Genomic DNA, 12,205 nt, shown 5'->3' on the forward strand with positions numbered 1-12,205 from the left:
ACATGTGTACTTGGATTCAATGATGACTTTACCTGCAACATCAGCATCTACCTTTTCAGAATGTGCTTAGCCAAGGTACTCACAGCCACAGCTGGAGGCCATGACTGTCTGGTGTCACTGTGATCAGATTGCTGTGATTACTGGACTTTGGAGAAGGATCTGTAGGGTGATAAGAGGAGACTGGCCCACAGGCGCTCAGCATTCTACATTTTTCCTGGCCATTTTAACAAGTTACAGTACTTCCCCTCGTGTTCTGCTTTTGCAGATATTTAGAAAGAGACAGTTGGGTTATGCAGTACATAGAGATCGTATGGCAAGGGCTAAATGGGATATAGGACATATGTACTGAGCACAGTGCTTTCAACAGAGGGGACACTCAAAAGGCACCATTTAAATATAATTACAGATCCTATAATTTTTATTATTATTTTGCTATTGCTTCCATAAAAATTACCATAAATGTAGCAGCCTTAAATAATATAAATTTATTATTATCTTATGTTTTTATAGATTAGAGGTCCAACACAGGTTTCGCCAGAATAAAATCAGTGTTGACAGGCTGCTGTGTTCCTTTCCTCCTTTCTGGAGGAACTAGCTAGAGGAAGATCTGCTCTCTGTTTATTAGAGTTACTAGCAGAATTCAGTTGCTTCTGGTTTTAGGAGTGGGATCTCCTTTTCCTGTGGGTTTCCAGTTGAGGGCCATTCCCAGCTTCTAGAAGCTACTCTACATTCTTTGGCTCTTGGCTCACTTCCTCCATCTTCACAGCCAGCAGTGGTGGGTCAACTACTTTTTTTGCTTGGAATCATTCTTCTACAATGATACTGTATCATTTTTGACTAAAAGATAAAAAGACCCCAATTAATCATTCTTCTTAATGTCTGTCTCTCTAACACACAGCTACGCAAATTATCTACTTTCGAGGACTAATAGGACTGGATTGCACCCACCCAGGTAATCTAGGATAATCTCCCTGCTTTAAGGTCTGTCCCCTTCATGACACTCACAATGTCCCTTTGCCACATATTCATGAGCTCTAAGTGATTAGAGAATGGATATCTTTGGAGGCATTATTCTAACTTTAACACTTATCTTTTCACATTAAAGAAAGCATATTATGGTCAGATCATTTAATTTTTTTATCTTGGAGTTTCCATCCTCTATTTCATATTCTATCCCCAGCATAGCCAACATTTCAATGGATCTGTTTCCATGCAACCGTCTTTATAGCATCCTCTCTCTTCATTCACGAATACCTTCTCTTCTCTATTTCAATTTTTTCTCTCCTTTCCCTTCAAAACAATGATTTATACACTTACCCAATCTTACAGCTATCATTCTCACATAACATGTCAAGAACATCTCTTTAGGTAGTGTATTTTAAATAAGGGTATTTTCATGCTGTGGACAGCATGTGGACTATAAGACTGGAGCCACTCAAGGCCCCTTTCTTTAGATCAGGATTGGGTCTGGGAAATAGTAGAAGTCATGTAATAGCTCCAGTTACAAGAAACAGACTAATGTGACTGTTGGCATAACAGGCAGGAACTCAGAATAGACCTTTAGAGTTTTATTCATGCAGTTCTTTTATGCACCAGCACAGAATTTGACTTAATGAGGGAAAAAAAAAAAAACCCTTTATACAACCTATTCACGTGTGATACCACAAGATAAGCACTGGCTAAACTGGTAGGTCCCCATTATATTTTTAAGGAAAAACAAAGTCAAACAAATAACTAAACACATGCGAAGATTTCAGTAGCTTTGATGTTCTAGGAATTCCCTTGACTTTTGATCACTTCAAGTAAACCCAGCCCACCACTGTGAGAATGCGACGTGCCAGAAGGAGAAGGTGCAACAGTCTCTTTAGCGGAGGGATTCTTGACTTGGGGGGAACAAAAACCTGATCCAAGTTGCTGAGGCAATTATACTCATGAATGTTTTCAGGATAGGTGTGGGCGTGCAGGGATTAGAGGTGGGGGGGGGGGACATGGTGTACTCCCAGGGGAAATGGTAGTATCTGGGTATTGTTTCTATTAACCATAATTTCTATGGTGTCTAAATAATGATCAAACTTTGAATGAATTTTAGGCCACAGCACATAGAACACAGGTCTCAGGGCATTTATATGCATTCTAGGTCTAGCCTTCTAGAAGTTTTAAGAGTTCATACAACAAGTTACATGCCAGGAATTCTCTACATATTCATGCCATTCTTGGAGTGATTTATCCATGAAACGAAACAGCAATGGAAAACTAGGGAGATACTGCTTCCTTTTAAGGTCACTGGTGCAAAGCAGAGTACACTGTGTGCGAAGATTGAAATAGGAAGGTTTATTTATGGAGGAAACATTATGGTTGTTTTGCTAGCCTATCAGGTAATATTTGGTTTTGCCCAAAAATGGTAGGAATTTGGTTCTACTGAATTATCAGCAAAATAGGAGTATATCTAAGAATATTCTCAATGTGAGTTACATTCTTAAGTTGACTATTCAGTTACTTTGACAATTATGTCAACTCTATTTCATTTTCAGCTTTAAATTTATTTTATCTTTTAGATATTTCCGAGTATAGCTTGAGTCCATAATAGTCACTTCATGAACAGAATGGGCCCATTACTGATCAATATTTTGTTAAAGATATTTGAGGATATCTTCTAAATAGTGGCATATAACTCCTGTGATGACATATACTTGGCCACATGATCAGAATAAAATGAAATTAGGTGACTGCACTTAATTAAATCAACCTATAGGTTCAGAATAAAATAAAAGATGATATTTTTATTTCTCTTTTTTTATTTATTCAGGGTATTGTGTGTAGGAGATAATTTATTATATGTGCCTTCAGACTGATGTTTATGGTTTCTGAACTATATATAGATCTGGTTTTCCATAGGGAAAGAAGAGATCTCTGTGCCACAATGTGCAATTTTCAAATAAATGTGAAGCAATAAAATGGGTTTAGTGCTAAAAACAATATAAAACATTTAATATTTGGATTTCTACTGTGCTTATTGTTTTGAACAAGAAAGGCTCTTTGTACCATAGACTCATTCATTTATTTATTCAATAAATATTTATGGAGTGCCCACTATGTGCCATTTTGCTAGACACTAGTGTACAGTGGTGAGCCAGAGAACCATAGTCCCTGCATTCATCAAGTTAACAGTTTAGTGGTAAAGATACATACTAATTAATGATGATATACTAGTGGACGATTGTTATTCCCTAAGGGCATGAGGTGTTTTTATTCAAGTTAGGTTTCAGCAAATTCTACCATTTTTTACCCTTTGATATATGTTTTTGAACGAAAATCCTTTTATTCCATTCTTTTTAGACTCCTACCAGGAAGATACAAAAAAAGTTCCTATTTTGCAGTTTGGATCTCTTCTCCCATAAAACTTCCTCAGTGGTGAATAACTCAAATCGTTGGGGCAGCATAATAGAGGGCCTGGCAGAGAAGTGGTGAGAACAAAGCCTGTTTGGGAATGGACAGGTTGACCTCTCACCCAGACAGGCTTCCAGAAACCTTATATGGCCTGCCCTGCCCTGGATACAACCAGCCACAAACACTTCAGGTGAGATCTCAGGGAATGTCCTAGCATGAGAAGGGATTCAAGGGCATTTTTTTTTCTCCCACAGTCTGTGACTGTGCTAAATGATTTCATTTTCAGCACAAGAAAGGCTGTATATCAGACCAGTTAAATACACAAGATTAGGACTATCCTAGTGATTCAGGTTATCTGGTGTCTTTTGTTTTTGTAGGCACACAGATAGAAGAAGGCATCCTATGGAATCATGTCATAAGGAAAGGATTGCCATTTCTCATGAACTCTGGCTCCCTGGAGCTGAAGAGATTGAGGATGAGGATGGAGACACCGGTGATCTTGAGTTCAAAATTAATCTAAGAGCTCTAGGTCTCATTTGATGCTGCTTGATCTCCCTAGAGGTCTCAGCAGCCTTGAGAGCAAAATTGAAATCTATGGAGACTGCTAGAAGATCTTCTCCCCAGAACTAAATGAGAATCTAAACTTATAGTAATTCTTTAAGAGGAAAAATAAACTCAAGGGACTTTATTTATTTATTTTTTGGTATTTTTTTAATTGGAGTTCGATTTGCCAGCATATAGTATAACACCCAGTGCTCATCCTGTCAAGTGCCCCCCTCAGTGCCTGTCAGCCAGTCACCCCATCCCCCCCACCCATCTCCCCTTCCACTACCCCCCAAGGGGCTTTAATATCTCTCTCTCATATATATATAATATATATATTATTATATATATTATATAATTGTAACCACCTTGAAATTTAAAAATCTTGAATATTTCTTGAATATTAAGAATTAAGAGAACAAATTAATACTGAATATTAATTCTTAATTCTGAATATTAATACTGAATATTAAAAATTCAATAACCCCAAATTTAGCTGATGTTCATAGCTAACGTGGAGTTCAAGCAAAATAACCAAACCTTAGGGGAAGAAAAGCCCTCCCTATGAATGACCTCAGAATGGTTGCTGATTCCCTCCTTTTTCCAGAAGAGAAGCCAGAAGTGATTGAAACTGTAGTCAAACTGTTAACATTTCATCATGAGCTTTGCCTTCCCTGACATGGGAAATATCATTTATGAAAAGATGCCAGTCTCTAAGAAATGGGATAGACTGTGAAATATTAAAGATGGTAAGACTATGTGTGATATTAATTGAAACATTTTTGAGATACATCTCATCTCAAGAGAAATAATTTCTGTCATTTCTAGAGTTGCAGCTCACTTTTTTTACACTTATGGATACACACACACACACACACACACACACACACTATTTATTTAAGTGGTGGAAATGGAAAACTCAGTACCTAGGGTGTTTGAAAGATGTTTCCAGGGAAAAATTTAAATGTCTTAGATATTTCTCAGGTATTTTAGGGAAAATCAATCACATGATAAAGTGTTTCATTATTATAATAATATAATGGTTGTCAACTTGAAACTACTTCAGTCAGAAATTAAATGATAAAAGTTTTCATTGGAATTTTTCTGTTGCCACAAGGGATTCCCCATTTTCTATTTGTGAAGAGCAGCTCTTTTTGAAATCTAAAGTCAAATTCAGAATAAAACCCTTCTGAGAGTGAACAGTCTAAATGTTATTTGGGATAAATACAGTTGCTGTTCTTGTTCAAACATAAAATATTAAAACATATGTTTGCCCAATATTTCTGGGCTCCTAAAGCTGGGAGTTTTACTCGGGCTATATAGATCATCATCATCATCAATTGGGCAACAAAAGAGAGAAAATAGAGGGCAGTGAGAAGGCTTGTTATTTTCTGTGTTATTAACTTTTTCTTTAGCAAAATTGAGTCTTCTTTGACTATTTGAAATTTCTGTTTTGGAAGCGCTCATTATATTATTTTAAGCTTATTTACAAAATTTTGTTACTTGGCTTCTAGGAAGGTGTTTGCTACAACTATTCTTATTAGATGAGTGTTTTTTTGTATCACTGTAAAAGATAATTCATAGAGAAAACAGTCTGATAGATTCTTGGTTTATGTGTATATGTATGTAGTGTGTGCCTATGTGTGTGTATATTGCATGTGTGGGTAATTTCCATGGGCTAAAAACTAGTAGAAGTGGAAAATTTAACTTTATTTATTGCTGAAGCTTGGTTTTAAGAATTGCATCAGCATTTTTATTATTTGTATTTATTAGAAATTTCATTTATTATCTTGATTTTTTTGTCACTTAATTTCTTTTTAGTCTTCTAATATACCATGGATAATGATAACCCACTTTTATCAGAAATAAATGAAAATAAAGGTGGTAAAACTAGTTTCTTACAAAGTTCTCAAGAGATGCTAGGTATTAACTTTGTTTTGGAATTTAAAATCACATGTTCCACTTGCCCAGCTCTTCTCAGCAGAGATACATTGAATCTCTAAGTGTCAGATCCCAGGCAGGTACTGGGGTGTGGTGGTGACTTTCTACTTGGAGCTAATAGTCCAATGGTAAATTTGACTTTAAAGAAATATGCTAACAAGTATGTAATCATGCCTGGTCATAAAAGCTGGAGTAGATGAGTACTTGTTTTTAGGAGAGGATGCAGTGGAGATTTAATTTGGATTGTAGGCCAGGGAATGCCTCTTTGAAGAATTGACAACCCATTTGATATTAGATTATAAGGAAAAGCTTGGCAGGTAAAGATTGGGTTCGTAGGTCTTCTAGTAGAGGGAATAGAATATTCTGTTACTGTCAGGTCGAAAGAAGTCGTGTCCTGAAGATATTGAGTGATGGTCTATATGGCTATAGGGTAATGAACTGGGGGTGGGGGTGGGTGGTAAATGATGGAGGGCAGGGGCAGGTATAGGCTAGACCACAATAAAGTTTTGGGATTTATTTTAAATTTGGCTGGAGTTGGTGAGTGGTATTAATTGATTTGATTAAAGAGTGTAAACCCAAAATAATAAGCCATCTCATTAGCCATGCCTGTATCATCATAAACATTTAAATAATTCACAAAAATACACAAAGGAAGGCAAAATTCATTGTGGATCTCATCATTCAGAGAAGATTGCTCTTAACGTTTAGGCAAACTTTCTTTCACACCATATGCACACATTTCCAGTTTTATTTTATTTTTTTAAATTTATTTTTATTTATTTATGATAGTCACAGAGAGAGAGAGAGAGAGGCAGAGACACAGGCAGAGGGGGAAGCAGGCTCCATGCACTGGGAGCCCGATGTGGGATTCGATCCTGGGTCTCCAGGATCGTGCCCTGGGCCAAAGGCAGGCACCAAACCGCTGCGCCACCCAGGGATCCCCATTTCCAGTTTTATATTCAGATAAGCTATATTGTTTTTTTCCTCCATTGATCTTAAAAATCACTCAACATAACTGTAGTCATTTTTCCATATCAACAATAAGGTACATCGGTATGCTTGATGGCTGCTTAGTAGTCTGTTCTGGTGAATTATACTAATTAGCTTAATCAATTCCCTATTGATTAGTGTTAATTATTTCTGATTTTTTTCTAACATACTTATGTGGTAGGGCAATCCTTATGCATCTTCATGCATAGATATATTTCATGTATATGATTACCTCATTAAGGTAAATGTTGGAAAGGGAAATGCTAAAGAATTGGTACATTTTATGTTTTCATGTATATTGCCAGTCATTTGGAATTTAATCATGTAAAGAAGAATCAGAATTTTTTTCCCTAAATCAGTAGCCAATGGTCTTACTGAAAAAATAGGATGGGCTTTTAAAGCAACACAAACAACCAATTTTACTCTTTGCAAATTTAGGATTTGTTTTTTCTCACTCTGTTTTATCTGTTTACTTGTCCATTTCTCTTACTAGACTATACACTCCTTTTAATGGTGGTAATGTCTGCTTTGGGCCACCCCAAGTTCCTGTCCCACTTACTAGCTGCAGGACCAAAGACAATAAGCTGTTACAGTGGCTGCAATTTGTCTTTAAAATACTTTAGCAAGGACGATAAATGCGTGAGTATAAATTAGTTTTAATCCATGCCTAGTTAACATTTGAAGTATCCTAATCCAGACTACATACCAGAAGGGTTCTCAGTTAGCATTTCAAAGACTCTAATCAGGACTTCACTTTCTGAAGGCTGTGAGTACAGACCTTCAGCTATTGCTATCTCAATCTTCATTTGAGGGTTTTCAGTGAACGTAAGAGCTGCTGGGAACTATAATTCATTGGTGAAATGTGTATTTCACCACATACGCAATTATTTTGTACAGTACACGCTTGCTTTCTTTGTGCCATACAGTAACCTGGAATAAGATCATGGTGGAGAAGTCCCACAATCTTTCCGATATTTACTAGTGAGAATCTGCTAGTTGTGCAGGCCAGTTCATACAAGGAATGCCTTGTAGGTCACCTTTTTTCACTCTTTTTATACAGATGTTCAGCCAGGGGATTTCTAGTGGCTTATAACTATGGGGCCCCTTTGGGCAGCCTCTGGGCTTCACTGAAGTTAGTTATAGAACTTTCCTTCCCCATGCCCCGACCCTTTTCAAAATACAGAACCCACACCAAAAATAATAGCAGGTAGTGTAAATATTACGATGTTTTTTTTTTTTTTTGGTGGGGAAATGAGGAGATTACCAAATCAACAAAGCCTAAGAAACTTCCCCTTACACTTCTTTTGTTCTCTCTCCTGTCTCATGCTATCCCCCCTCACGTTTTCCATTTACTGTTTCTTTTCTTTCAATTTTCTCACTTTTATAAGGCTTTTAAAAATCCCATTTATTTATAGCCCACACCCTTGCAGCACAACAAAATTGTTGCTCATATACATCCCTCGGCACTGTAGAGCTTTTCTTGTTGTAAAGGGAGAAGTTGGATCCATTCCATTTATAAACTCTGAGGATGGGACATTCCTAACCCAGGGCATGTGATCCCTAGAATTTTGCTTCGTAGCTGCCCGGCCCACCACAGAGCTCACTTATGTTGCCTCCACACATCTTTGAGCAACTAGAGCCTTTTCACAGTGTTGAAGCCTGTTTACCCCTGTTACTGCAGGGGTGAGTCCCAGGGAGAGGAGGTATTTCCCAGGGCATACTTGAGTCTGCATTTCATTTCCTTTAGAGTGGTGTCAGCAAACAATACCAAGTGTGAAAAAGACATTTTGGATCGTGTTTACAAGGCCCTTGGATACACTTACTGTTTTAGAGGTATGAGCTTAACTATTGTTAAAGTCTTTTGATTAGCACGGAGAGGCCATGCCACGTTGAGCCTGCCCTAGTGCTGGTCTATAAAGAGCTGACCAAGAGCTCTGAATGCTCCCTCTGTGGCTCCTGTGGTGTGCTTTAGCACTTCAACTTCCACGCTTCACATGCACACTGTTCACAGTAAGTTCCCAGTGCTCCTCGGGCAGTGTGTATGGTTTGCATTTTAATTATGTTCACTACCTTTTTTTGAGCACTTAGGTTATTTTTGATCCTCTTAATCCCGCAAGGTGGGCAGCATATAACATGGAGGAGGAGTATTGCCTAGTGGCAAGGGTATAGGGAGATAACTGATTTGGCCACTAGACAACTCTGTACCTTTTAGTCATTACAAACCCCTTCTACACCTTAGTTGCCTCATTTGCAAAATATGTACAATAATAATACTTATAGGATGGTTGTGAAGTACAGATGAGATAACGTATATAAATTTCTGATAAGTAATGTAATAAATATTAGTTATCCTTCTCATCATCCAAGATCATAGAGTTTGAAAGCCGAACACCTGGGATTCAAACCTAGATTTATCTTTCAAATTTATGAATGATTATGTTTTAAAACAAAGATAACGGTAATCAGGGCTCACATTTATATTGAGTTCTAAAAATACTTGGGTACTGTTCTAAGCACTCATACATATTAATTGCTTTTTTTCCCACGTACAAGTCATCCTTTATTGGGTGTTAATTATCAATTAGGATATGAGAAGATTCAGGGTGCCGGGGAAAGGTCATGGCCAGAAATGAAGAATGTGCCTCCAAACTGGGCCCACTTGGGTAACCTCTCATGTTTGAGTTCCTTGTAACTACTACAACAGTAACTGCCAGAACCATAGAAATCCCAGCCATGTCCCCTTTCTTCACATTGACATACTTATTGAACTACAGGTAGTAACCTCTTTGAAAGAGTCCAGCAATGCCATTAGGGCCAAAATCCTGCATCAGTATCCAGCTTGGCAGCTCTCCTGGTTTAACGTCCAGACACTTTTTCTCTTTCCTGGGTTTAGATGATGCCTTCTTGGAATCCCGGGTGTCCCATATTAATGTCTTTTATAGTCATGTCAACCCTAGGACATTATTACCATTATCCACCTTTGAAGATAGCGAAACTGAGACCCAGAGAGGTTAAGTAACTTGCTCGAGACTCCTGGTGATAATAGTGAACCCATGTCTGCAGGTTCTTAGCCTCTGTATAGTGCTATCAATTACTATGTGCCCCTTCTCTGAAAATTCTCCTCATTCTGTCCCCTGACACTATTTTTCGGAAGTCTTTCCTGAGTATTTATGGCTTTAATCCAGTGTACTGAAGGTTCCAGTGTGAGAGTCTAAGCCAAATAAGCAAAGCTGGTGGAGAGGGCATGCCAGGGTCCTCTCCGCAAACAGAAGGGCAAACAGTGAGCCCTGAAGTCCTGTTGAAAGAAGGAATGATGGGGAACTCATGAACATGTGTTTGCTTCAAAGCTGATGACCATCAGGGAAGGACAATTTTGAGTACAGTTATGGTTCAGGTAACCAGACTGATCTCTGACGTAGCTTCAGACCTAATGCCTAACTGGGAAGTGGAAGCCATAGAAAACAATAATAATTCTCATCTACTATGACTCCATATGAATTATTTATAACAGTTATTTTAAGCAGGTATTATGTTTAATACTCACTTTTCAGATGAGAAATCTGAAGCACAGATAAAATATGTGCTTGTTACCATCACAAAGCTGGTAGTAATGAAGTGAGGGCGTAAATCTGGCCACATAGACCCCAGGGCTCACTCCACTTCTGCGGATGTGATGTTGGCCCAGTGAAGCTACACAGACCAGGGCAGGAGGCATTAAAGCAGCCACACCTCAAGGGATGCTGCCTTTCTAAGCAGCACCCCAGGGAATTTTCTGAAAGAGCCGGAATGTGACCTGGAAGTGGGGGAGTTTTGCACACTCTGAGGTTTTATCAATAAGAGAACTAACTATATAGGTAAAGTGATCTCATTGCTCCTCTTCTGTCCCAAGATAGTATGGCATGAGCAAACACTCACTGGAGAAGAAACGATGGAGTCAGAGTCCCTGAATGGAGAATCACGCATTTGTTTCTCTGTACAGCCGAGAAAGCCATGGCATCAGTAAATGAAGCACTTTGAGAAATGCCTGTTCTGTAATTTGTTCTAATTTGAGTGAGAACAATTTTCTGAGAGGAGGAAAGCCATAACAGAGTTTCTGCTATCCTTGTAAGTACAAAATGGTAATAATCCGTCACATGGTTGGAGGATCATGTTCTTTTCTCAGGGCTTCATTCTGACTTAAGTGAGGCTACTGCTTAATTATTAAGATAATGTCAGATCCAGTCAGCCAGCCCTAGCATGGCCATTAATAATTCTATCAGAAAAACCTGAAATCATTTGCTTCTTGTGATTTCATGTCAAATAAACCTTTACCCACCAGGTGTTTTAAATAATATAGTTTAGTTCCAAGACCTGTGTACAATGTTTTCTTTATGCTAAATTAGTTTGCTTAAGAAAGGTCTCCAAGATAGGTAAAGTGAAGCATTGCTCCTAAGAATCAGACTAACACAACTGTTTAAAACCTAATAAAAGTGTATTTGGCTAAGAGAGTGAATGAGATTTCATTATTCTACTGAAAGTTTAGTTTGCATTTTATGTCATTTAGCTTCGTCTTTCTGTGAGTCATAAATAAAAAATGCCAGTAACAAATACACTGTACAAAATGCATTTTAATAATCCTACAGGGTTTCATTACTCTGGCTATAATCTGGAAATGTAAATCATGGCTGATACAATAGCCTTCATTTATCGACTTCAGAGGTTCAGGTTTTGCTGCTGAATGCTATAGGATTATGTTAGCTATTTAACAGAATAAATTAATTAGGTGTGGTTGAATGGACTTTCCTTGCTTCTGAATATCTAGAGGATGATATCAGAATCTTCAAGGAATATATCATGATATATGATATTGTATGGTTTTGAATTTTTGTTTTGAAAATGAAAACAATCCATACTTCAAGGTAATAAATCTGAAAGTTAGCCAAGAGAAACCAAACAGCTGTTTTCAATAATGCAGGTAAATTCCAGTCGTAGGAAAATTTCTATGACTGCTTGAGCTGTTGGAAAAGTCTTGTGTGTGGAACAGGCTTTGGGGTGAGCAGAAGAATCCCTTATGTAATCTGTGCCCTATCCATTTTTCTTTTTTTGCTGTTGTTTTGTTTTCTGTTATCCATATTTTTCCATTCCAATGAGTCTAGAATTTCAGATAGTCAGTTAGTGGTCTATTTTTACTCATACTGTCGATTTGGAATGCTCTTTCTAAAACTCCATGTAACCAAACCTTCCTTCGAGTCCCAGGCCAGAGGCCACCTTTTCCTTTTTTTTTTTTTTAAATTTTTATTTATTTATGATAGTCTCACACACACACACACACACACACACACACACACACACACACACACACAGA

At 37.8% G+C, this 12,205-nt stretch overlaps 1 long non-coding RNA gene across 1 annotated transcript; it reads left to right on the top strand.

Annotated features, from left to right (window-relative positions):
* The first annotated feature begins 3,535 nt into the window (after window positions 1-3,535).
* Window positions 3,536-4,075, top strand: LOC129495432 (uncharacterized). Its single transcript, XR_008661529.1, has 2 exons — window positions 3,536-3,577; window positions 3,765-4,075. It is a non-coding gene; the product is annotated as an uncharacterized LOC129495432 (long non-coding RNA).
* Window positions 4,076-12,205: the final 8,130 nt, after the last annotated feature.

The sequence above is a fragment of the Nyctereutes procyonoides genome, unplaced genomic scaffold (assembly GCF_905146905.1).
Source record: "Nyctereutes procyonoides isolate TBG_1078 unplaced genomic scaffold, NYPRO_anot_genome, whole genome shotgun sequence".
NCBI classification, from domain to species: domain Eukaryota; kingdom Metazoa; phylum Chordata; class Mammalia; order Carnivora; family Canidae; genus Nyctereutes; species Nyctereutes procyonoides.